The sequence below is a fragment of the Simochromis diagramma genome, unplaced genomic scaffold (genome assembly GCF_900408965.1).
Source record: "Simochromis diagramma unplaced genomic scaffold, fSimDia1.1 OVJJ01000407.1, whole genome shotgun sequence".
NCBI classification, from domain to species: domain Eukaryota; kingdom Metazoa; phylum Chordata; class Actinopteri; order Cichliformes; family Cichlidae; genus Simochromis; species Simochromis diagramma.
This window is the reverse complement of record NW_024387330.1, coordinates 112533-140016: the sequence shown is the minus strand read 5'-3', so window position 1 is coordinate 140016 and position 27484 is coordinate 112533. Positions and strand designations below refer to the sequence as shown.

At 42.3% G+C, this 27484-nt stretch overlaps 1 protein-coding gene across 1 annotated transcript in view; it reads left to right on the top strand.

Annotated features, from left to right (window-relative positions):
- Window positions 1-6312: 6312 nt before the first annotated feature.
- Window positions 6313-27484, top strand: part of LOC120717987 — a 63346-nt gene continuing 42174 nt past the window's right edge. Inside the window, exon 1 of the mRNA XM_040006290.1 lies at window positions 6313-6751. The gene's annotated coding sequence lies outside the window, so the exon portion shown is untranslated. The remainder of the gene's footprint in view (window positions 6752-27484) is intronic.

Below are 27484 nucleotides of genomic sequence, written 5' to 3'. Positions count from 1 at the left end.
TGATGCATCCAACCACCGCAGAGTCATCAGAAAACTTCTGAAGATGGAGGTCTCTGTGCAGTGGCTGAAGTCTGTGGTGTAGAGGGTGAAGATGAAGGGGGAGAGGACAGTCCCCTGTGGTGCCCCTGTGTTGCTGATCACCTTGTCAGACACACACTGTGGGAGACGTACATATTGTGGTCTTCCTGTCAGGTAATCAACAATCCAGGACACCAGAGAAGCATCCACCTGCATCGCTGCTAACTTATCACCCAGGAGGGTCGGCCTGATGGTGTTGAAAGCACTGGAAAAGTCAAAAAACATGACCCTCACAGTGCTCGCCGGCTGGTCCAGATGGGTGTAGACACGATTGAGCAGGTAGATGATGGCGTCCTCAGTTCCGAGACGAGGCTGATAAGCGAACTGAAGGGGATCCAGATGTGGTCTTACAATGGGTCGCAGCTGGTCCAGGATGAGCCTTTCCAGGGTCTTCATGATGTGGGAGGTCAGTGCCACGGGCCTGTAATCCTGGGGGCCACTGGGACGTGGCGTCTTTGGTACAGGGATGAGGCATGATGTCTTCCACATCACTGGGACCCTCTGCAGACTCAGACTCAGCATAAACAGTTTATGAAAGACTCCACTCAGCTGGGGGGCACAGGTCTTGAGGACGAGGGGACTCACTCCGTCTGGTCCAGCAGACTTGCCTGAGTGAAGTCTCCTCATTTGCATCTCAACCTGGTATTGAGTGAAGGTGATGGGTGGGGGAGGGGTGTCAGGAATCTCACAGGAGGCAACATGTGAAGAGAGAGGCTGGCACAGTGGTGTGGCTCTGGATTCCAGGCTGACTACAGGTGAGGTTGTGGGGGTGGGAGCAGACACTGTGGTGTCGAATCTATTGAAAAACAGATTCAACTCGTTGGCTCTATTCTCACCTCCCTCAGCTCCCCTGCTGTTGGTTGGCCTGAATCCAGTGATGGTCTTCATGCCCCTCCACACCTCTCTCATGCTGTTCTGCTGGAGTTTCCACTCCAGCTTCCTCCTGTAATTGTCCTTAGCCTCTCTGATCTTGTCCTTTAGTAACACCTGGATCTTCCTCACCTCCTCTTTGTTGCCCCCTCTGAAAGCCCTCTTCTTGTTGTTGAGGAGGGCTTTGATGTCCTTAGTCACCCACGGCTTGTTATTTGGGTAACAATGAACAGTCTGAGCTGGAACAATGGAGTCGGTGCAGAAAGTTATGTAGTCTGTGATACACTCAGTAAGCCCATTGATGTCCTCGGCGTGAGGCTCACAGAGTGTTTCCCAGTCGGTCACCTCGAAACAGCCCTGTAGTTCTGCTAAGGCCTCCTCTGACCACCTCCTAACAGTCCTGGTGGTCACAGGTTCCCTCCTCACAATTGGCACATAGCGGGGGGTGAGGTGAATCAGGTTATGATCTGACCTACCAAGTGGGGGGAGGGAGGAGGAGCTGTATGCATCCTTGACGTTAGCATACAGCAAGTCTAAAGTTTTCTCTCCCCTGGTGGGACAGTCCACATATTGTTTGAATGTTGTTAGTGTATTGTCCAGTGATACATGGTTGAAGTCACCCGAGATCACAATAAAGGCACTCGGGTGCTGAGTCTGTAACCGAGCTATGGCAGAGTGGATAGTGTCACATGCAGCTGTGGGGTTAGCAGAGGGAGGAACATAAACAGCCACCAAGATGACGTGAGAGAATTCCCTGGGTAAATAATACGGCCTGAGTCCAACAGCACACAGTTCAGTGTCCGGGCAACAAATCTTTTCTTTGATTGTTATGTTGGCAGGGTTACACCACCGGTTGTTAACTAGAACAGCAAGCCCACCTCCTTTCCGCTTACCGCTAGCGATGCTGTCCCTGTATGCACGAAGAGTGTGGAAGCCTTCCACGGAAGCATTCTCATCGGGAATGTCCTGGTGCAGCCATGATTCGGTGAAACACATCAGGCTACACTCTCGGTATTCCCTCTGACTCCGTACCAGTGCTGAGAGCTCGTCGATTTTAATTGCCAACAATCGCACATAGTGTCAGTTACACATTGTGGGTTGCACTGTGGCCAGAATGGACATTACCTCCTGCCTAATGGAAGCTGTCAGCCATCCTGCAACCATGAATTAGATAAGCAGAAGTGAAGGGATTGTTAACAACAATTTAATAATAAAATGTAATGTGATAGTTGCACTTTATTAGCTCCCCACAATCGTATGAATAATAACCATGAATGCACTGCATGCTCATAGCAAGTTCTTTAGGTTTAAAGTGAGATCCTGCTTTAAAGGGCGCTTCATCTGCTGGGAATGACATGTTTCTTCTAGTATGTAAGGCTCAGCCCATCTTACTGGGACTTACTTTTGTAGATCCACATGCTCTAAACCTGCTGCTCCATGATTGGTGCAGAAGCTTTAAGCTCCTATTAACAAATAATGACCATGGACTTAGTTGTTACTACAATAACTTATCATTGAGCAACTTTTAATTTTACTTGTAAAACTATGCAAGTAGAATTGAATGGGGCACAGTGAGCTGAGCACAGGCCCACTCTGTGACACTCAGAGGTTTGTGGATATCATACTGAGAGTATTGGACACAGTGCAGCCAGCTTGCAGCCACTTTCCCACCACTTTAGCACAATGTTTACATGAGACTCAGCCACACTAATGTTCCTGGGCAGACATGTGGTGCAGCATGGCTGATGGCACTGTACCTGCAGCTGTCATGGACAAGAACCACTCAATACCTCACCCAAGCCAAGCCTGTGCTGATGTTGTGATCTGAGACCGAGACACTAACCCAGGATCAGGATATGATGTTGTGAGAGTTTCACTAAGAATTAGCTCTGATTACAAGATTTCAATCTATCGTAACTCTAATTTGTATTTACTTCAGTTTGTTCATCTTGGAGCTGTGTGCAGCTGAGGACAGTCTTATTATTACCAGGTGAGGATATGTAACAGCCACAGTCTGTAGAGATGATGTCACCATGGAGTGGTGATGTCACTGGAGCTGCCAATATGTGCTCCAGCCAAAGCTACACCAGAGGGTTGTGCTGTGTAACAGATTGGTGCAGGTGGTGTTATCTACATTTGAACATTAGGCAACAGTCTCATGAAGACACTTTATATTGTTCACTAAAGACCAACAATAACAGAGACAAAGGGAGAGCAGCAGAACTAGTGCTAACAATTAGCACTGCTAGCCTGCCCACCAACACCAGCTAATGTTCTAAAAACGATGATCAATGATTTTGCTGTAACGGCTCCAGCTGTCTGTGTCAGGGACACGTTGGAGATGAAGTGAGTGATCCAGTGACAAAGGTTTGGAAACCTGCAGTCAGCTGAGACTAAAGGAGTCACCTGACCGAGAGACCAAATGTTTCACTGAGAACGTCCAGATGAACAGAATCAACCTTTGGGATAATCTGTTCCACACATCCATGTTTCACTTACTGCATTATATTTCCTCATTGCTGTGCACACAGGCCTGTGGCTTATAACCAACTCCAAGTTCAGACTCAGAGGCTGCTGAAGCTGTTTTCTGGAACAGAGACGTGTTGGATATAAAACCAACTCTTCTTTATGTGTCAGCACTGAGGAAAGGAGCAGCTTGGTTTCTAAGTGTATGAAGGACTGTAGCAGTGTGTGTGTGAGCTTTATTTCACAGACAGAAGCATGTCAAAAACACAACTTCAGGTAAAAACAATACAAAATCAAAGAGTCTGATCAGAAGGATTAAACAGAGGAGTGTGGGACTGTTTTTAACAGACAGCAGGTTAAGCCAGGCTGGAGGAGTAAACTGAGCCTCGGTGTGAGCAGCAGTGTGTTTGACAGGAAGCTGAGATAAACAGTCTGGAGCCCATTTAGTGCTTCATATGAAAGTGTGAGGATTTGAAAGCAAATCTAAAATCAAGCAGGAGTCAGTGTGAGAATGATTTGTGCTTTTCCTCAGTCAGATGCTGGGAGTTTCAGTTCATCCATGTTCAGCGTGCTGTGCTTTGTGTAACAGGAGAATATGACAGTATAAATCAAGTCTTCATGTCACTGAAAGCCTCCACAGTCTGCTATGGAGGTGCATCAGTTTGGATTTACAAGAAGAACATTTCTTAAACCTGCCACAAGATGGCGCTCCAACAGAAGGGATGTCCACAGTGTAACACAGACACACACATACTGTGTGAATGTGTGAGTGAATGGGCTTTCAACACAAGGCTTCTGCTGCTACCTTTAATTACATAATTAGCTAACAAGAACAAACTGTTAATTACCACCAAAGAACGGCTCCAGATTTTAGCTGCTGACCATTTTGTGAAACGTTGATTACATCAGCTTATTGTTGATTCTTCAACCTTAATATCAGCTGCTTTAAAGGAGCCTCGTTCTCTCGCAGTAACACTTTTCTTCACTAGATGCAGTGCAGGCACAGTCTGTGTTTCTAAACTACACACTAATGTTCATTGTTGTGCAGCTAAATCCTCCCTCTGGATGGGAAGAATCCCTGTCAGGCTTCAAACACCTGGCTTGGTGTTCTGGAGCTAATGTGTCACCTGTGATGACTCTGAGATGAACACACAGCAGACACTTCAGTTCTCCGTCTGTGTGTCCTCAGTTTCCCAGCATGCCTTGGCTGTGGTGGTGGAGGTGAATGAGGGGGAACATGCTGCTCTGTCAGCACTCAGGTTTCATACCTGGTGATCTCAGAGGACAAAGCGGCGTTACAGCAGCGCACGTTGATGAGACCTGATGCTCTGAACAGTTCAGACTTCAGCCTCACTCTGAGAAAACAAACGACTGACTGTCAGCAGCAACTACACCTGCTCCATCAGTGACGGAGAGAAGAACTGAGACTGAGAGACATACAGCTGCAGGTCAAAGGTCAGACACGCCCGCTCTTTGTACGGGTCAGGAGTTAGTACTGCAGAGGTCAGAGGTCAGCTTGCTGACAAACCATTTGAAACAGTTTGGAGCTAAAAGCACAACAGCAGAGGAAAGAAGAGACACTGCAGAGATGATGCAAAATATTGTGTTTTGTTCTCAGCTGTCAAAAAGTGTAACACACGTGTTCCAGCACAGCCTTTGTGTACTTTCACTTCTCCATACTGTCCATTGGAAATCCTGTTTGTTCGTTTTTGATTTCAGTCCATGTGTCCAAAGCAAACTTCTGTCCCACACTTTCTCTGCTGACTCTTCACCGATGCTCAGATGATCTCAGATGATTTCACCAGAACTCATCAAAATTCGGGCTCCACAGAAACCCAGACGTCACTAAACAAGCGTAACAAGCAAAGTGAAAACTGGTCGTTCAGCTTTATTGACCAAAGATAAGCTCACATGTCACCTCATGACACAGACACTTATTTCCACAGCATGCACGAGGACTGACAATAAGTGTCTATAAAGCCACTTCTATCTGCCACACCTGTGCTTCTGTCATGGTTGCTCTCCTCTCACTCTGTCATTTATCCACAGTCTGCCTCCCTCTGCTCCGTCAGCTGACGTCCTCTCTACACCACCTGCTGTGTTTTATCCTGCAAAAACACATTTAAGAAGCGTTGCACCGAGTAAGGGAGGAACTTCTATAAAATACATTTAAAGGAGGTGGTGCTGAGTGCTGTGACTGGGGTCCCACCACTGACATCACGGGTGGAGGACATGTTGGAAAACTGCTACAAAGTGCTGTGCAGCCAGCAGAGCTTACAGTCTGTCCTGTGTGTCATACAGGCTCTCACACTTAGTGTTTCTGTGACACATTGAAGAGAAGTTTGTGTTGTTCACAGTTGTGCTTGTACTGAGTGACAGCTGACATGACCTAACAGGAATAATGTGTCTGTGCTGAATGAGAAGTAACACACAATGAAGTCTTGATGCATCTCCATCATCCAGGAAAGTGAGTCTGTTGCTTCTGTTCATCTGGACGCAGCGTTTTGTGGGAGAAACGTGTCGTCATCATCAGGTGACGTCTTCAGTCTCAGCTGCAGGTTTCAGTCTTACAAACAGGACATTTGCATAAAGACTGAAACTGCAGCTGCAGGAACGATGGGCTGGGAGCTCCGTTCCTTCATCTTAATTATGCAGATTCTCAGGACCATTGATCAACAACCACTGATCCATGTCCATGAGTCCCATTCACAGAGATGTGGGAATGGCTGCAGTCACAGCATGTAAGATGGAAATAAATGAGAAGTATTTAGCTGAAGTGGATTTGATTTATGTTAGTTCTTTTTTAACTTGTAGTTTACATTGCCCGGAATAATAGTTCTGTTAAAGTGACTGAGTAGATTAGCTAGTGTAACACAAGCACTCTGAGCAACTCTGTGTAGCTAACAGAGGCATTCATGGTTGATTAAACAAGCTGTGTTTCATGATGCACTAAATAGTGATTTTGCCAGTAAATTACTGGAGGGAACAAATGTAATGTATTTACCAATGCTGTTATTGAATAGAACTGTTTAGCCAGTAAGACACTGCAGAAGACAATGTGATGTGTTTATTGATATGATAAAAGGATGTAGCTGTTATGGAAAGAAGTGTGAACTTGAGAAACTGAACCAGTTAAAAAGAGTATATTTCACTGATGTTGTGAAATAAGTAAATGTAATTGATGTGAATGAGGAAGCAGCTGAACAGTATATTGAAAGCTCATGTTTAGTGTTTTCTAGCATTTATTTGTGTGAAATAAATCAGACTCAGACACGTTCTGGAGGAAAGCAGAGACGCATCGTGTCTTCCTTACTCTGCTCTTCACCTGCTTTTACAGGTAACATATTTGTCATCGAGCTCTTCATCCTTGGGACCCGTAACATAGTAACTTCTTCATTGTTATACTTCTATAGTTTTCCCATTTTGTGAGCTGTGGATGTGGAAAGTGTCTCAGTGACACATCCACATGAAAACGGCGTTACCTTCGTTCATTTGCACGTCAAATGAACGAGCTGTTTGGACTTTAACGTCACAGCTGATGCTTCGATACTCGAACTCAAGAGTTCAGCTTCCACTCAGAGGTACAAGTACACGCAGCAAAGATAAACGTGTACACAAGGTGGAACCCACAAGTGCACAGCTCTGACCAGAGATGGGAAGTAATCCGATTACTTTTTTCAAGAAACGAGTAAAGTGAGGAATTACTATTGCAAAAAAGGTAATTGGATTACTGTTACTTTCCCGTAAGCACGCTGCGTTACTGCGTTACTAAAACCGCAGCTGTGTGCAGATGAACAATGGATAATCTATCGAGTGTGGAGATAGTGTGAGCGTGCAGCGTTTAAAGCGTGGAAGCACTGACCTTACTTTGAGTTTGACTCTGTAAAAAGTGACAAAAACATTAGCATCCGCTGTTCACTGCGTGGGAAGACAACATGCTCACTCACTATGTGTTAATGGGCATGCTTATTTATAACTTTGATAAAATGTCATAAAAATAATTCCATGCCAGCTCACCATTGGTGATCAGGTAGTTTCTGTTCCAGTTCCAGTCCCATAAATCATGAAGCTTGCTGCCAGAAAAGCTTCAAATCTCCTTTGAAAGCTGTTTGTGGTCTTGATTGTGGGAGCTTCAGTTGTCTGACTCCAGCTGCCACACAGTGCTCACTGATATCATTTGCAAAAACCCCAGTGTGACAATATTTATCAGTGAAGCAGAAATCAGGAAGTGACGACTTTTCTTTGAACATTTGCTAAGGCTAAGCTGTGCTTTCTACCACAGTTGGGAATTTCCTGGTTTACAACAAATTATTGTGTCAACACCGCATAAGATTTCAAACTACAGGAAAATCACTGGAGTTATAAGAGGCAGACAACGACACACACACCACATGCATGCTGTTGCTATTTATTGTGGATTAACCTGTCAAGGGCAAGAACAAAATAATTCTGCCTCAAATACAGGAAATCATAGCTTTCCTGTATTTCCTCCATTGTTGGCATGCTGGTTAGTGCTGTTGCTCCACAGTAAGAAGGTCCTGGGCTAAATTATCCATGAATGTAAACGGCTGTGTGTTTCTATCTGATAGACTGGTGAGCTGTCCAGGGTGTACCCTGCCTGGTAACCTATCACTTCAGGGTTATTTCCCAGCCCTGCTGCAACCAGGATAGAGATAGGAGGATGGTAGTTGTTGTAGACCCATTCAATTTCAATTGAAGGATTAAAATGTTCCAGGAGCTCAACTTACTCCATCTGAACATGTTTCAATCGTGTTTTATGAACACAACATGCAGGTTTACTGAATATGAAAAGGTTGTGTTGATTTAACTCAGTTGTTTAAGTTTCTGCCAAAGCAAAACCTTTGTGTGCAACCAGTGTCCACTATTGAATCAAGTAAATCCAACATGTTTTTGTCAGTGCAAAAGGAGTTACGGTGCCTGTATTCCTGCACAATATTGTCCCGGGAGGGAGAAAAACTTTCTGGTGAAGTTTTGGTTGATTTTTGGGTTTTGCTTGACACTAGGTTGATTTTATCAGTGAGGTTTGGATTGTTTTCTTTCTCTAAGAGAGAGAAAGATGGTTTTATGCTTGGACATGTTTGCAATGGGCCCCAGTATTTGTTACTTTATTAGTATTTTATTGGTTGCGTTTGTTTGTGCTTTTGTTACAGTGCACTGAGATAAGAACATCTGAGAGGTGTGATCCACCGGTGGTGATATTTTGGTATTTTGTGAGTTCCCGATTTAACAAATCAGCTCTTTAATCCAGACCTGAGAGGTTGAACTTTAAAGCGCTATAAAATATTCTTACTGGAAACAGTGGCAAAGTGTTTTTCTCCATGATTATAATGGGCTTGGGAGAAATTCACTTATATGTGACATTGATCACATGAGAAGTCCTGAGCCTAAAAGGATTGCAGCGAGTCAATCCAGTCCAAAAACAAGGAGCTGTTTTCCTTTAAAATGATGACGTCATCTTGCTGGTGATGGAGGCTCGAATAGGTTGCGCGTGAGACTCCATTATCAGCAATATCTGGTATGAATGTGTGTGGATGTATGCATGTGACTGGACTGTGATGGACTGACGACTAAAAGTTTAACTGACTTGATACTGAGACAAAAACGGTGCCGACTTTAGGATTAGTGAATGTCCACAACAATTCACCCAGCCTGTAGAAGAAGGGTGGAGGTTTTGTCTTGCTTTGTTTGTGCAGGAGCAGAAGGATGACAGAGACTAAAGGGGGAGGCTGTAGCTTCACATGAGTGTGAGCTGCAGACTGAACCCTTTGGTTGCTAATGTTGAGTCACTGATGTTTGCATTAAGAAAATTGTGTTTTATTAGCTGTGTTTTAATTAAGGTATCACATTATATTGTTGGGAATGTTAAATGCTAAAGTGAAGAAAAGCTTTGATTTCACTCATGACTGAACATGTTATTATTAACCATAGCAGGCCACTGTAAAGAGTCAATTAACTGTTATAGAGGAAAAAAGGCCAAAAACTCTGTGAATACCTATGAATAACAGGGAATGATAGACTTGTCACATTCAAAATAGAGATATGTAATAACAAACACGGGTCCGTGTCATTTAGGTTCTCCATTGAAATAGTCAATCATGAATGAATATGTACAAACCAGCGGCATTACTGTACAGTGTGTAGTGCATAATGGTTTAACTGCAGAGTTTTATGAATCATTTTCTAATCTCCTGGCTCCGTTCTTACTGCAGCTTTTCATAGGAAGTGTAGAGAATAACATCCTCCCTCCTACTCTTACTCAGGGTCTCATAACACTTATTCCAAAGCCAAACAAAGACTTACTTCTTATTGATAATTGGAGACCCATCTGTCTGCTCAATGATGACTATGAGATTATGGCTTTAGTACTTGCTAACAGAATGAAAGAGTTCTTGGACACAATTATTGATGAGACACAATCAGGCTTTATGAGAAACAGACACCTTTCTAAGAACATGAGACTGGTTTTAGATCTACTTGATTACTCTGATTTGGTATCTGACTATAGCTTCATTCTCTTCCTGGATTTTTAAAAGGCTTTTGATACAATTGAACATCCATTTATTTTCCACTCTTTGGAAAAATTTGGCATTTTTCTGTAAAGCTATCAAAACCTTGTACACGAATGGCAATAGCTCAATTAAAATGATTAAGACTCCACCCCGAGATTTGACCTGTTATACAAGGAATCAGCACAGCTGATAAGGAGCTCATCATCAGCCAGCTAGCTGATGACACCACACTCTTCTTGAAGAATGCAAATCAAATCCGTCCAGCCCTTAGTGTTATTAGTGATTTCTCTGAGGCATGTTAATACTTTTAGCTATTTTATATTCATAAATCAATGGCGTGTCCAGCGGGCAGGACAGGCCACCCCCCCAACCAGACTGGCCACCCCAGGTGCCACCCCAAAGGTAAAACAATAAAATTCAATCAAATATCAAATGTACGATTATGTTTTCACGGTGAAGCTCAGATATCCGAGTGTAAGTGAATGCAGCATCGGCTTCTGCGCTATGCGCATCACGTTAGCAAAGGTAGGCAAGCCAAGCACGAAGGACAACACTGCAGGAAACAATTTTTCGGTGAAAGAAAATGAGGACAGAATAAATGTCCCGGTAAGTAATATTAAGTTTGTTGAGTTTAGTAAACTTCAGTGAAATTAGAATCCCAAGGAAAAAAATAACACTTAAAGAATTTTTGCAGCCGTCGAATATTTCAGACAGTATGCTACTGAGGGCAGCTAACATAAGAGTTATGAGTTATAAGATGCAGGTCGATGTGTAAAAATAACTCAGTTGTTTGGTGGTGGCTATGGCAGGGCTTCCACAGAGGCCAGCAGGTGGATGAGGGAAGGGGAGGCAGGAGGAGAGCCCTGAGGCAGCCACCAGTCCGAGTGTCAGGTGAACTGAACTTCAGGTAAGAAGTTATGACCTGCAGTCTATCTGGGTCAGATATAAACTAAGTTTAGGTGGAGTTTATTTTCGTTGTGCTGACTTTTTACCCTCAGTTGCAATAACTCGTACTGCGTTCTAGCCAGCTTGATGGAGTTTTTATACAGCTGGGTGGGTGCTATGATGTTACTGATAGTGAACTTTATTTTATTCATGCCAACGGCTCCTTAAAAAAATGGAATGGTCCCTCATTCAGAGAAAATATTACACGTTTCGTATTGAGCTGAGAAGAGACGCAGTTTGTCCCGTACTTTAGTTAGAATGGAAAAAGACACAAAGCTGGAGTTATTCTGTCTTTACGCTGCACAGCTGCCTCTTCTTCTCTCATTCTCTCACCCTCTCTCTCCTGTTGCTACTTCAATCATGAAACTGATCAATGATCAGCTGATCGGCTTTTCTCTCTCATTTATTTATCGCCCACTTTGCTGGTCATGATGTCGGTTTGTATATGTGGTGAGAGGGAAACATGAAGATGAAACCAGGAGATGTCCTTACTGAACCATCAGAGCTGAACAGGTGATGGAGAAACAGGTTTACCTTTTAGGTGACATAAATGAGTTGAAGGGAAGTTATGAACTGTTTCTGAGAGACAAACAACACCAGGATCCTTTTCTATGTAGCTGACAGCTGGTAACTGTGCAGGGGTGGATCTAGCAAATTTTTGCCAGGGGGCAGGTAGGGCATTAACAGGGAAAGGGGGCACAAAGAAATACTTTTCTTTCTTATTCTCATTTAAATTATCTAGCTTTTATTAAATAATTATCTAAATCTTACAACCAAAGTTTTTATCTGACGTAAAATGTATAGAAATCATACATATACCAACAAAACTGTACATCACTGTCACAACAGCATTTGTTTTCATTCAAAGGCTTTATGGCTTTAATACCTGGTGGGCCGGTCTCTAGTCAAAATGCCCGATTTTCTGTACCGGTCCAGCCCTGCAGGTTAATACTGGCAGTGTCACCATGCCAGCTGACTGTATTTCATCATCAGCCAGTGTTGTTCTTTATCAATATTACCAAAGTTTACCATAAGGAAGCAAAGAAAGTATTTACTTGCTTTCAGGTTTTATTCAAATATTAGTCTTTTCATTTGTTTCCCCACTTTTTCCCTGTTTCAAAATCAAACACCAGTTTGTGAGAAGATTATCTTCTTTTTTTAACAGGCAGATAAAGTTTTGCATTGGCATTGGCTAATTTGTCATTTGTTTGCTACAAATGTTCGTATTTTAATATTAAAAAATGTTTTTGCCCAAAACATATGTGCACTACATGTCAGTAAAAACACTATGCAAATATTGCTGTCCTTGAATGCTGAGTAAACACTGACAAAGCACTGATTGTATCTCTTGTACTTTATCAACGCAGTATCTAAAAACTTTGCACCGGAGTGGTTAAAATCTCATTCTGATAAGAGTTAAAAGCGCATTCGGTTATTAGGTTTACAGGATTATTGAATTATGGTTAATGGTTGGTATAATTTTTTTTAAACATTATCTGCCAATTACATCTGCCACCCTTCTCCAAATCTGTGCCCCTACCTGGCCCCCCCAACAAAAATTTTCTAGACACGCCACTGCCATAAATGTAAGTTTATTAATAAAACACCATATTTCTGCCGTTTTATAAGGATATGAATTGTACATACAATCAATTTCAGACTCAACCAACAAAAAGCCTCTCAGAACAATATTTATATTGTAACAGTTGCTATTGTAATGCAGTGTATCACCACATGGCGGCGCCTCCTGTCTCACGACTGGTGTCACCCCCTTTTTGTTCTTCTTCGCACTCCTCATGTAATGGATGCTCCCATGTGTACGCGGACTAGTGTGCTCTTTAGTAATGTGTGGTAGAGGTAGCACTTTTATTTTTGATATTGTAAATAAATGAGTACTTTTTGGAAAGTCAGAAGCTGTTGCTCATTCGCTATCCACCTGCACACCTCCGCGGCTGGCTTCATCTCCACTGCACGTTACAACTGGCGCCCGAACTTTTTCCCCTTGGACTTCAGACGATTTTTGCATCCCGCCGAGGATTCTTCTCTTCTAGCACGTGAACTGTCTCGGAAATCCCCCCAGTTTTGCGGACGCTCGGACGTTTTCTCCAGCCATGGCCGCAGCCTCAGCTCAGGTGGGACCCGACTAATTTCTGGATACCGTGGTGTGCCGCTGCTCCGCTTGGGAGAAAGAAAAAGAGAGAAGCTGACTCCGCGACGCGAATGGACTCCGTGGATTTGTTATTTGTTGTTGGTTTCGTCTTCTAAGGATTAATTCTTCTGTGGAGAGCCTGGACATTTCATTCCCCTTTCCCTCTGCTGAGACTGACTGTAGCACATGTAAGTGATAGCTTGGCCGACTACAACCGTTGGTGCTGGTCTTCGGCTCAGTATAACGAAACGACTTAAAACTAATCTTGCATTGAGCTCTAGTGTTGCAGACATGCTATTGTAATAACATGGTTCTGATCACTCCAGTCTAATTTCAGTTGTTGGGCGAAATTTTATATGTGGTTTTTCTAAATTTAATCTTGAACGCATTTTTGCAGTTTTGTCTTTCTAGTCTGACCTAACTGACTCTTTTACTGCTATATCAATAACTGTGCTGTGCCCTGGAGCGGCTTAATTTTTTTGAAATCGCAATGGCACACTGCCCAGACGACTCTGACTCAGACATGGAACTTACCTCGTTACCTATGATAGGTTTGTAGCTTGAACCCATCTGCTGGAACGTTGGAGACAATATAATTACACTGCAAAGCAAGACACAAGTAGGCAAGCTTCTTCATGTTTCTCGTGCACGGGAGAAAACCGGACAACGCGCCGTCCCATCGCTTGACCCCAGTTGCTCTCGTCCGTTCTCCCGTACCACTGTTCTTTTATTGAGGTTACATGAATATGCATAAGTTCATTAACATATGACTTCTACATACAAACAAAGAGTACCTTGCCTGTGTATGTGTGTGTGTGTGTGTGTGTGGGTGTGTGATTTGTGTGTGTGTGTGAGAGATCTATGTGGGGTCAAGATGTGACCCTGTGAAGACTCTGGTGTTAGCTGGTGCCAGGACGTCTGGGTCCATCTAACAAAAGGCTCTTATACTTAAACAGATATACGTGTGCTTGCTATACCATAAATCAAAGATAAATTCTCCTAGGGAGTATGTGATTTATACCAAGGATACTGAGTAGAGGAATGTATGCACCCCCCTCTACACAGAGTTGATACAGACCTCTTTTAGGATGAGACATCCTTTCAATCTACCAATGATTATATACTTCTAAGCATATATGAGTAAATGTTTCTAAGCATAAATGACAATCAACAATACAAAATCTAAAATTCCCCCCTTATTGACGTTTATGCTTGAAAAGTCCCCAGTTACGAATACCTCCTGTCTGACAGCTTCAATGCAAACATTGTTATATTTTTTTTTTTCTTTTTTTAAGTGAACATTAAACATTGTTATATTCAGCATATGTCAAATCACCCTAAATTACTGAAAAAATACACAGTTTAACAAATGTATTAGCGGTTATCCCATTCAGTGATCTCATCTCATGGCAAACTGCATCCTGCAAGCAAACAAAGAAATTGTTAATTTAATAGTGAAAATAAGAAAGTAACATTTTCAAAACCATCTCAGCTTGGTGGTGTTTTCTCCGGGTGTGCAAATCACATGTCTCTCTGCAGAGTGGTTTGAGTTCTGCAGGGCGTCATGAATGTCTCTTCCAGTTGTTTCCATCACTGTCCATAGGACCAGAGTCCAAATGTATGTAGAATAAACATTCAAACATACTAGTTAGTTTTGTTGTTTGTCAACATGGGTCTCAGCTATTTCCAAAGCTGCAGACCTCTCAGCACTCTAGTTTTATGGCCTCTACCAACCCCCATCACCTCATTCAAGCCTTCGTCCTGTGAGGGGGATATTTATGACTCCTTCATTGTCCACGCTCTGCAGAGAAACACCTCTGTGGAAAGGGTGCAGGGGTCAGTCGTCTTACTGCTGTTATGATCCCAGCAGCCTTCAGGGTATCATCGTATTCACAGTACAGTGGCACAGCATTAGGTGATGTTCATAGGAAACTGCTGTCATCACCACCATAGCTTCTGGTTCCTGTGCTTTTCACAGAATCATGATGTCATCCTCGAACTCCTTCTGCGCTGTCGATGGAGCCTGGCACGCTCCCGTCATCCCTCGAGTTTTCCTGTCCCAACGCTGCTGAAGATGATCTCTGGTCCTCCTGAAGTCTCTCTCCTGGCCTCAGCTCCCATCCTGTGGACGATCCTCTCAGGCACTCCTTCTCATCATGGATAGTCCTGATTTTGAGCCTGCTGGATCTGTCTCAAAACACTCAGCTTCTCTGCCTTCCTCCTGGTTCAGCTGATTCAGCCGTCACGCCTCGCACTTGGTTGCCCTAGAGTTGATCAGAGGCTGGAGGTTGAAGTGCGAGCTTACCCTACGGGGGCTCAATCAGCACTCCCCCTCTCACCACCGAAACAACCAAGTGTGAGATTTCTCTATTGTGCTGTCTTGAGGGTGCTGGGGTTTCCTGGGACCTCGACCTCTTTGCAGTGGCTCTGATAAATCCAGGAGGGTCTCTCCGCTATTTTGCAGGCAGTTTCATGGTCCTTGCTGTGGCTCCAAGGTCTGATCTCATGCTGGGCCCCAACCAGCTTGACCTTTGACCTCAACCACTGCCTGGGCTATGCCTGGAATGTTTCTCGCTTCTCACTGCTGCACCTGTATTTCAGAAAGACTTCTATTTGGAGAGCATGTCAACAATCATCAAACCACATTCTTTAGTTCAGTGAACTTCACTAATAGGCCATCAAAGCCTCATCTGAACCTGGATGCACCACTTGCATAGATTTAATACTTGTAAATAAACAGCTAATCACACAAATCACTGCAACAATAATAGTAAACATTGTTTAATGTTAATTCTGGACCCCACCTCTTGACGCATGGACAACCATGCGTCAACTCACCAAACCAGGATCCCTGTCTTAAAAACTGGCTCCACCAGGAGCCTGCATACAATAAAATCAACTTCACCCTTATAAACAATATATCAGAAGAGTAATAAGCATTCAACATCAGCAAGACAAGTGTCATGTGCAGGTTTTCTCAAATCAGGAAACTACAATTATTTCCCTAATTTGCCTCAGACATGGATCATCCCATGTGCTCAGTTAACATTAATGTAATCGGTGACTTCTTTTAAGCAAATTCACTCCACTCATATATCCCTATGGGCTCAAAGTGGCCAGCTAAGAGCCCATATTCAACTTTCCCAGAAACACCGTAACCTCATATTTGTTTTACTCATGTCACTTGTCCGCTTCTGCCGAATCCTCCACAGCATTCTCAAAGAAACAAACATTAGCAATACACATTGACTGTGGTCAGACGGAGGTCAGACACAGGTCAACAGGTTCCAGAGGTGCCATAAAAACACCATAAAGGTAGCCAACCCTAGCTGTGGAAAGAATGACAGTCACATATAAACCCAGAAATCCTGTAGTAGGAAAACATTAACTAATCCGCTTATAAATCACATGATCAAACACATGATTAATCATCTGCTGTAAAAAGAAATGTAAATGTTAGCGCTGCGCAGGTGTGTACACTTTCTCACAGTAATGTCTGTGAGCAACACAAGTTAGTGAATGACACACACATAGTAAATTCACAGACAGAAAAAATGGCATTTAAAAGATTAAATCGTCATGCAACCGCGAATGTTGCTGTCACCTTTCTGCTCCTGTAACAAAAAACACATAAATTCATCCACCCTTTTGTCCTGTCTAGGTGGAGGTTAACCTTGAGTCGTGGTCAAGTCCTGTCAGCTTTTACCAGTCAGTCAGTTTGTTCTTTATTTCCATTCATTCATTCATTCTTTGCTGATAGTGGAACCTGTCGTCGCATTTAGTTTCCACTTCCAGCAAAATGACGTCATTTCAAAAAGAAAAAGAACTTCTAGATCGGATTACCTTGCTGAATCCGGTTTAGGCTGGGACATTCATTTAATAATTGTCCCAAATAAGTGGCTTTCTCCTGAGCCCATTTTAATGTGGAGAAACCTCACTTGTAACGGCGTTCTCGACAGGTCGTATAGCACTTTTAATTTCTGACGTGCAGATCTGCTTAAAGAAAAGAAATAGACAAACAAAATCAATGCCTGTTCAAAAGATAAAATGAAAAATAACAGATTATCAAACAAAACTTTCAGTGCACTGTGAAAGTATCAAAATAAAAAGGCCTTGTTAAGTCATGACACAAGCTCCTCATCTCAGGAGGGTAAATCATACCATTAGCATGGTTCATCATACCATCATACTAATCGGCAGGCTCGACTTCACAACAGAAGAAAAACCATCAGCTAGATTCACTCCAAGCCAACCATCAGCTGCACAACACACAACATAACCCTAATGTCTTATTAGCTATGAGTTTAATCACCAGGTTTGTGCTCTTCACTCATTTAGGCCACAGATCTATTTTATTCAATTTTCCTTTTCCCTTCATCATAAAACATGTGACATGCTGTCATGCACTTCATAAAAGAAGTTTGTTCTGACGTATTCAGAGTTGTGTATCTAGATACAGAATTCACTCGCACATCAAAGCAGGGAACTCAGTGTTTTAGAGTCTCCACTCAACACAACAACTCCAAAACATCTCATTCACTCGTGCTAGAATTCAGTCACTTTTCATTAATCTAAAACCGATCAACTAATTTGCATATCAGCTATTAACCCACTAAGTTGACAGGACAACAGGAAAGCATGTTCAAAATAGTATCACAAAAGACAATTTCCCTCATACAGTAAATCACTTGCTGCATCAATCAAGCAGGAAGCTTCTCCCAATTTACCATTTTAACACTAAATTTATTGTCTGATCACTGGTTGGTCAAACCAGGATCTTTTTTTTCCCCACAAAGGTTAAATTGTTGTCCTGCAACCTAGAGAGTCAATTATTTTCTTTTTTTTTTAGGATAAATGCAGTATTTGATAACAAGTGTCTGCTAAATTGACACTATTTTACACTGACGAAAGATAACAAGCTAATTTTCATTGCATGGGTGTTTGTGTTATTAGGCAGGTCTAATGCATGTCTGTGGAGCTGCATATCCAGCAGAGCATGTTCTTAAAAGCTGCCTTTCCTACACACTTCTCTGCTATTATTTGATCATTTCTTAACTAATGTGCTATGAGTCTTCATGAGTCATTTTGTGTTTGGAATTGTTAGTAGGGTTAATTCATGTTCTGCTTGTTTGTGTGATTTTGTATGTTTCTATTTGTTTCAGACTCCTTCTCAATTTTCCCACTTAAGCAGTCAGTTTTCTTTTCCCCAGGTTTGCTAACCCAAATTTTGATTTCCCACATTTAATAACAGCATTCCTCTGTGTTTCCACTTACTCTCACTCTGTTGTCATCTCACTCTTTTGTCCTCTCCCACTTGCAACAGTCCACAGCCAGCAGTTCTCCTTCAGCTTTGTCCTGTGTTCCACTGTCTCTTCTTGCCATTTTACTCCACAGGTGGCAAATGTCAAACTCCAACAGTCTCCTCAGTTCTCCTCAAAAGTTTTCTTCACATGCATAGTGAAGTTGCAGCTTGTTGGAAACACAGTGCCATTCATCCGATCAGTCAGGATGATGGGTTTGCACTTCTTCTCTGGTGATGTTTGTCCACATTGCTGCTGCTCGCTGGGACATTTTGTTCAGGACTTTGCTGCTGTCTCTTTATCTGCCATGTTATTGCTCTTTGGAGCTGCATTCCTTGTCTTCAGGGAGGTGAGAGCTTGCTTGTGAGGTTGAGAAACACATGGTGCTGTAAATAAGTCAGCCAGAAACTTGGCCTGAACGTTTCCAATGATGTTAAACTATAACTTTCTTCCGACCGCTGCATGTGGAAAATTGATTCAGGTCTGCTTTTCACCTGAAAGTGACAAACTAAGACATGTTCATTATTATCATCACTGCTTAATCAACACACATCTCTCTCTCTCTTTGTGTGTTTGTGTGAACAATCCTTTCTTAAAAGCAGAAAATGACATTGTAGTTGTTTTTCGGCTGATCAACACGAAACCTTTTTCCTATGATTATTTTTCTTCGTCTACAATGTAATTTTTCTCTTTTTCACTCTTTTTTTTTTCCTTTACAATAGCTTGTGATCCGCAAAATCACCGCTCTCACTCACAATCAGAGGCAATTACTTTTGCACAGTGCACAAAAACACTGTGATGTCAGACACATTCACACTCACTTTGTCATCTGCATAAATAAATCATATGGCTGTAGATATGTGCCATGGTGATCCATAGGCATGATCACACGTTTATTTAATTATTTTCAACCCAACAAAACAAATAAACAAAAACATGATGCTGATGCTATGAACACTACACACACACGAGTCAAGATGCAGGAAAACTGCTCATGGAAACGCTGCACACTCCAGTTATCATATGTCTGTGAAGGTTCTCAGTCATCCAGGTCATCGTAGTCAAAGGAGCTTGCAAAGAAAAGCATCTGGGCTTCTTTAAGTTGCTTGAAGACGTTTCACCTCTCATCCGAGAAGCTTCTTCAGTTCTAAGGTCAAATGGTGGAGAGTCCCAGATATAAACCTAGTGGGAGTGAACCCCACAGAGGGACAAAAGGACCCCCTGATGATCCTCTAATCACCTGAGCCAAGGTGTGAAATTGGGTGTGGGACCCAATCAGCCAGAGTTTCGGGTGTGTTAACACACACCCAGGAGTTGTTTGCTCAAACACTCTAAGAAATATCTGTGCTGTTAACACAGTTTCATGCTTCAAGAGACACTCTTTAAAGCCTCGTGCTTTGGCACAAACAGCTGGCTTTTCTTTTTCCCTCTTTTCAATGGCTTCCATCGTCAGCACTACATCAACGAAGAGGCCATCATCTGGTTTTCCAAAATGTCCAAAGATTTTCTGGAGGGCATCATGCTTGGCCCACCACCATGTCTCACCTATTGGACTGAGGCGTCTGTGTCTTGTGTTTTCGGTTTGTTTCTCCCACAGATTAACCCTGTGATAGGACTCCTTGATGAACACAGCTATGTCATTAAGTAAATTAAAGAGTGATCCACTTTCAATGACACTTTGTGTTATTATTATTTATTACTAGAGCTACAATAATAAAGCAAAGAGGAGGGGGAAGTAATAAATATGAAATAATATATTTATGATGATTCCATTTGTTTCACTATCCACTCTGTGCAGAGGCAAAGCTTATTACATGTTTAAACTGTAGAGATACAATCATTTTACTGCTGTAACATCCAAATGTTGTCTTATTTAAAATATAAATCTAATATAATCTGCTTCTTAATGTATGTTCTTTAAAATAAGGCGTGTGTTTTTAATATATTATAATTATAATAATGCATAATTATGTGGACATGCATATTAGATCGTTTTTAGTGAAATATAATCCCTCCAGAAAGGCAGGAAAAGCCCGGAAACTTGCTTTAAAACTAAATATGTTCCCTAAAACGGTGACAGAGCTGCAGACCCATGACAGCCTTACACAGGTAGCCAGCAGCTGTGACCAGCACTATCTGTGCAGTTAATAAAAGAACAGGTAATGTTTGTCACACTGTTGCACACACAGCACACTCGTTTGTTTCAGTTCGTCAGTTGCAACAAGACATCTTACCAACGTGTACGTAATAAGCTAATACTCCTGGGTGCTACACACTACAGTGTGCGCTGTACACCTACTTACTGGTTTTGTCGCATCAGTCTGTGTCTCTGAGTTAACTTGTGTTTCTCCTACAGCTCTGGATTGCTAAAAATGCGCGTGCTCTTTGTGAGCTCGTTCCCGGCTCGTAACCAGCGCGTTCTGCTGTCAAGGGCGATCATTGGTTAAATGTGATCATGTGACTGATGCAAGCCAGATCCTTTTATTTAGCAAAACTGTGATTAATAGTTAAATATTATTGTTGAGGGGCACAGACAGGACTCCGCACGCACACACACATTAAAAAAAAATAATAATAATTTTTTAAAAAAAAGTTACCTCAACAAAAGGGCACCAATCAGACTAAACTCCAAACAATACATTATGTTACAGATTTTAATATTAATTAGTCATTGTTACTTGTTGATTTGTCCTTTTCTCATTGTGTGACGAATTATGACGACTGTTTGGTAGCTGTTATTGTCTCTCTCTCTCTCTCTCTTCATGTGTGTTTCTCTGGTGAAACAATAGTTTTGTGTTAATGTTAGGGCTGCACGATTTTGCATAAAATGAGAATCACGATTTTTTGGCTTAGAATTGAGATCATGATTCTCTCATAACAATAAATAAACATAAAACAACAAATGTCTCACGTTTTGTTGTTGCCGCAAAATGTTGTCCTGCTTGAAATTCCGTCTCCACCGTTGCTCGACGCTGCGTGTACAGAGCAGGTAGTGCAACAATAGAAAATAGTTGCGGGACGGCACTGTGTAGCGTTTGTCTAGGGTGTTGATCGTTTTCCTAAATCCCTCGTTTTGCACAGTGTTGATGGAGCCATATCTTTGGTCAGGTGATAAGTGATAGCCTCCGTAATGTCTTTGTGCCTGCGGGAGTTCGACGTGTATAGGGAAGCGCTGTATAAGGTTCCCGTTATTGATGTTTGGGTGGTTGACCGGGACGGATTTTCTCCTGTCACTTTCTCGTCATCCCTGACGTGATCTCCGTGGTTTTTTCCCTGCTAATTTTAGCATCACACGGCACAGCTTCTGTATCACGTGGTATAAGGCTCCGCCCTTGTCATTTGTTGAGCAGGAAGAGTGAGCGCTTGTTTTCATGCAGAGTACGTCCCGGATCAAAATGTGAAGTTTTACAAATCACCACTTCTTTAGTGAATATCATTTCAGTCTCAGACAATCTCGTTTCTCTTACAGAGGTTGAATGCACCTTCTGCGGATGGCGGTACCACACAGTGTGCGTGGACTTCCCCTGCACAGAAGGCAACTACAAATGCTGTGAATGCTAAATAAACAGAAACAAATGATCCCTGTTGTCTTTGCTTGATGATTGGTTTGAGTCTTGACAATCCACATTGCTGGCGTTGCATCTTTCAATGCCAGCAATGGCAGGTATCAGTGCTCAAACCTTTTGTGTTTGTTTCCAACAAGTTGCCCACCTCGGGAAACAAAAATGTGTTCTTTTACTTGTCAGATGAACATATGAGACACTTTGACTCTTCAGTGCAGTGTGGAGCCTAACAAAGATCTGTTTTGTGTCCCAGCTGATCAGCAGGAGGAGGAGAGTCTGACGGAGCAGCAGAGGAACATTTTCAGCTACTTGGACTCAGCTCAGCCACTACAGAGGAAACAATGAGCTCAACACAGAAGGTGACAGACAGAGCAGGACCATATGACCAAAGATATTTATCACCATATACATTTGAACATTTGCCATAACGATGTAGCTGACGATAGAATTGACACCAGACAAAATACTTTACAGCTGCACAACTTTATTAAAAACCCATCAATGTATTTTCACTGAAACAAGCAGCTGTTGTTTATGTGCATTAAAGTTATATAAAAATGTAACAGTGCAAATGCAAATTCCTCGCTGACAGTTTAACCAAAAGGCGTTTCCAGTGGAAACTGGCCGACACATCCTGAGCATAACCATGTATAATATCCACTAAACTTCAGAAGAGGTTATACAGTCGTGGCCAAAAGGTTTGAGAATTGCATAAATATTGGAACCTGGAGAAGTTGCTGCTTAAGTTTTTATAATAGCATTTTGCCTGCACTCCAGAATGTTATGAGGAGTGATCAGATGAACTGCATCGTCCTTCTTTGCCATGAAAACGAACTTAATCCCCAAAAAGCCTTACCACTGCATTTCATTGCTGTCATCAAAGGACCTGCTGAGACCATTTCAGTGATCGTCTTCTTAACTCAGGTGAGAATGTTGGCGAGCACGAGGCTGGAGATCATCATGGCTGTATCCCGATTCAGGTTCTGCAGCTTTAAAGTCCTCAAGGGCCGCGTACTCAAAGACCGCTAAGGCCGAAGTGCGAGGCTCGTAGGCTCGTGAAATGGGACGTCTAGCCTCCGTCGCGCTGCCCAGGTTGCCTAGCAACCATGATACTAACAGCTGGAAACGTTTCATACAGCTTTGTTTGACAGAAATGAAGGAGAACATATTTAGTTCGTTTGTTTCTACATGAGCTCTGTGTGATTTGATGAGTATCTGAGGCTGAGACCACAGGACTGTGAAACATGATTGTTGGGCTTCATTTCTGTGCTGAACAGTCGTTTAAGATTAGCTGTAAATAACAATTAGCTGATGTTGTTCATGAGACTAAAGTCATCTCACTGTGGTAATGTAAATATAATATGGCCAATATTATAGTTATTATATTAATCACTTCACTCACAGACAAGTATCTGTGACAGTGTGTATACAGATGTATCATATATAAGAGACAAATATTGTTCATTTAATATGTTGGTACTAAATTTGGCTCAATGCTTACATATATGTGTAAAAAGCAAATGTAGGAGCTGTGATAACTGTGTCTGATAGAATGAAGAGTAGACTGATATATGAAATATTCCTTTATTGGGTGAGAAAATCAGACCATGTCATAACTGCTTTAAGTCACACAGAATAGATATCAGAGCCTTAAACAGGCTGACTTCTGCTAAATGGGTCAAACTGGGCAGAAAGTCTACAAACACATAACATCCTTATAGAATATGATGTAACACTATAGATCAACTTAGCTCAGAATATATAAAGCATATAAACAGTTACAGCAATATGATGCAACAAACACAGCAGCTACTGATCCAAAATACTCAAAGCTTCATAGAACTGAAACCAACATTTATTTTTAGCTCCATCCTGCTGCTGATACAGACTTTAGGTTTCTGAACATTAAACTTGTTGCTGCCTTTCATAGTGTGTAACTTGAAGGCCCTGAGTACTTTCTCCCACACTGAAAACACTGGGATGATCACATTATTTGAACATTACCTAATAAGACTGATTCAGCACAGACAGTTATGTTAAACGTTCCTAGCAGTCCTTCACAAACAGGGAACAGTCTGTCTATTCTCTCCATCTGTCAGCTGCTGCTGGCTCTTCCTCCTCCTCTTCCTCACACACTGCTGAGTTTGTCCTGGTGGATCATCAGGGCTGCAAAGCCTCACAGATGATGTGCAGCAGTGGCTCCCTCAGTCTGTCCTCACTCTGGACACTTGCAGTCGTCACACATGGAAATCAAATGTGTGATAAGCTGCAGGATTCAAACACAAGTGTAACTTATAAACACATGTTCATACTTTTATTCCACAATCAGAGAGAAAGAAACAGAGAGAGAGTGCAGGACAGACAGACAGGTGACAGTCTCAGGTGTACACACTGCTACACAACAGCACCAGAGAAGCAGGATTTAGTGTTTGTGTTATTATTACGAGTGTAAACAAGAAGAGTTCCAGATGGTGCAGTGGACACATGTGTGACTGCTGTGATTAAAGCATCTTTCTTTCAGCTTAACGAGTGAACCGTCAGCTCGTTCAAACACACGTTAAAGTGCGTTTGGCTCGACACCACCGAACAGAGGCAGCAATATAACACAGCTAACATTAACAGTGCAGTGAATCCTGCTTGTGCCGTGATGTTCAGGACTGCAAACCGAGCAGCATCACTGACTTTCAGCTTGTTGTGTTTGTGGATATATGACTGACTTTAATTATCCACAAAATCATCACATTCTCTGTCAGATTAAGGTCGACTATTGAACGGCGTATATTTTAAAGGCTTTAAAACCAAGTTAACGCTGAAAGTACAAACATCACTAATGTCACATAACTCTGCCGACAAGGCATAGCTATGCGGTAAGCCACTCCTGTGGTTCCGTCTTTACAGCTGAACACCTCCATCACAACTGCACTGCTACTGTTCTCTTGGGGTGGTAATCTAAGAAGGCCTGTAATATGGCAGGTTCAGGGCGAGCAAAGTAATCGATGCCCTCGGCTCTCTTCGCCTCTCCTGCTCTTCATCTCTCTTCTCTCTTGCTCTTCCATTCTCTCTCTACTTGCGCTCTTCCATCTCTCTCTCTCTTGCTCTTCCATCTCTCTCCTCTTGCTCTTCCCATCATCTCTCCTTGCTCTTCCTCTCTCTTCTCTTGCTCTTCCATCTCCTCTGCTGCTACTTCTGTTTCCTCTGCTCAGCTTACTCCCACTTTTGATGATTCACTCAGCCTGCGTGCCAACATTTGATTGGCACAATTTGTTAAGATTTTGAGAGTTTGGAACTAACCTTAAGCTAAAATAAAATTTACTATCAGTATCATATACCCGCCTAGCCGTATATAAACTCCATCATGTCGTGACTGTATGAGTTATTCTAAGGACTTGTCAAGTCACCACAACGAAACCAAATAAACTAAAATTAGTTTATATCGGACACAGATAGAAGCAGGTCATAACTTCTTACCTGAAGTTCAGTTCCTTGCCACTATGACCGGCGGCCGCCTCGGGTCTCTCCTCCTCCTGCCTCCCTTTCCTTCATCCACCTGGCTGGCCTCCACCACTTGCTGATGTTGCTAAATCTATTGGAAGCATGTCTTGCCTAAGTTAGGGCTAACACCAAACAAATGCGTCTGAGGAGGCATCCTGTTCTGCTTTGCTTTCGGCATGGTTATTTTTTTTTCTTCCTTATGTCTGTTCTCGTCTTATTTGCCCTCCTTCCTTTTTTGTTCTCCATTTCTTTATTTCGTCTATAGAATTCTAAACAAGGGGGAGGTCATCCGACCTCCTCGGCTGTATTGGTCGAGCCCAGAGTCGATCAATGGACCAATTGGCCAATCCAACACCTTTCATTGTTTTATACCCTTCCCAAAAAAATAAAATAAAATAAAATAAATCGGTTGGCCCATAAAAACAAAAAATCCCAGCGGCCCACCCGGCAATGCCCGGTATGCCCGATGGCCCAGTCCAGCTATGAGGGCAGGCTGTGTTGGTCTGAGACGTAGGACATTAAAAAGTCCACAGGAGAGATGGTAGCTGATATTAAACAAGTGTCATGAGATAATAACAAATGCAAGATTGGTGACAGCGCTTGGAACCATAAGGCAACAAAAAACTGTGAGAAATAATTTAGGTCTGCCTGTGAATCCTCTTTGCTTCTTCTTCCTTCCATCCCATCTTTCATATTATCACTCTGCACTTGCTGTCTATGTGAGAAAGGCACAACTGCTATTGCAATAAACTATAATCTAATTATCCACACCTAACAACTCTTGCACTTAATCTAAAATAAAATGATGACAGAAAATGTTTAGCACTGCCTTTAGTAGCCTCCACACGCTCCTGCTGTTTCCTCCTCACTGTCCTCACCAGCCATGTTGCTGACTGTTATATCATGAGTACTATTTTTTTTTAAAATATCACTATAAAACACACACATGCCGCACACACGTGACATTTTAGACCTTTCTCCAGAATACTGTATATACTATGGGCTCATGGTGCCTGATCCGAATCCTTACATTTATTATTTATTACTAGAGCTACAATAATAAAGCAAGAGGAGGGGGAAGTAATAAATATGAAATATGTATTTATGATGATTCCATTTGTTCACTATCCACTCTGTGCAGGGCAAAGCTTATTACATGTTAAACTGTAGAGATACAATCATTTTACTGCTGTAACATCCAATTGTGTCTTATTTAAAATATAAATCATTAATCTGCTTCTTAATGTATGTTCTTTAAATACAGCGTGTGTTTTTAATAATTATAATTATAATCATAATTATGTGGACATGCATATATGATCGTTTTAGTGAATATATCCCTCCCCGAAAGGCAGGAAAGCCCGAAACTTCTTTTAAAACTAAATATTTCCCTAAAACGGTGACAGAGCTCAGACCCATGACAGCCTTACACAGGTAGCCGCAGCTGTGACCAGCACTACTGTGCAGTTATAAAAGACAGGTAATGTTTGTCCGCTGTTGCACACACAGCACCTCGTTTGTTTCAGTTCGTCAGTGCAACAAGACCACTACCAACGTGTACTAATAAGCTAAACTCCTGGTGCTACACACTACAGTGTGCGCTGTACACCTACTTACTGGTTTGTCGCATCAGTGTGTCTCTGAGTTAACTTGTGTTTCTCCTACAGCTCGGAGCTAAAAATGCGGTGCTCTTTGTGAGCTCGTTCCCGGCTCGTAACCAGCGCGTTCTGCGTTCAAGGGCGATCATTGGTTAATGTGATCATGTGACTGATGCAGCCAGATCCTTTTATTTAGCAAAACTGTGATTATAGTTAAATATTATTGTTGAGGGGCAAGACAGGACTCCGCACGCACACACACATTAAAAAAAAAAAAAAAATAAAAAAAAAAAAGTTGCCTCAACAAAAGGGCACCTTGGGCACCCATCAGGAAAGGGCGGTGCTCAAGCCCCTCTAGCCCCCCCCCCCCTGCACGTGCCTGTCTGTTAGGTTAATTGTGCTGATCTCGGGTTGGCGGGGATTTGTTTTTGTACTGGAGCGCAAGCTTGTTCTGTCTCTCTCTCTCTCTTCATTTGTGTTTCTCTGGTGAAAC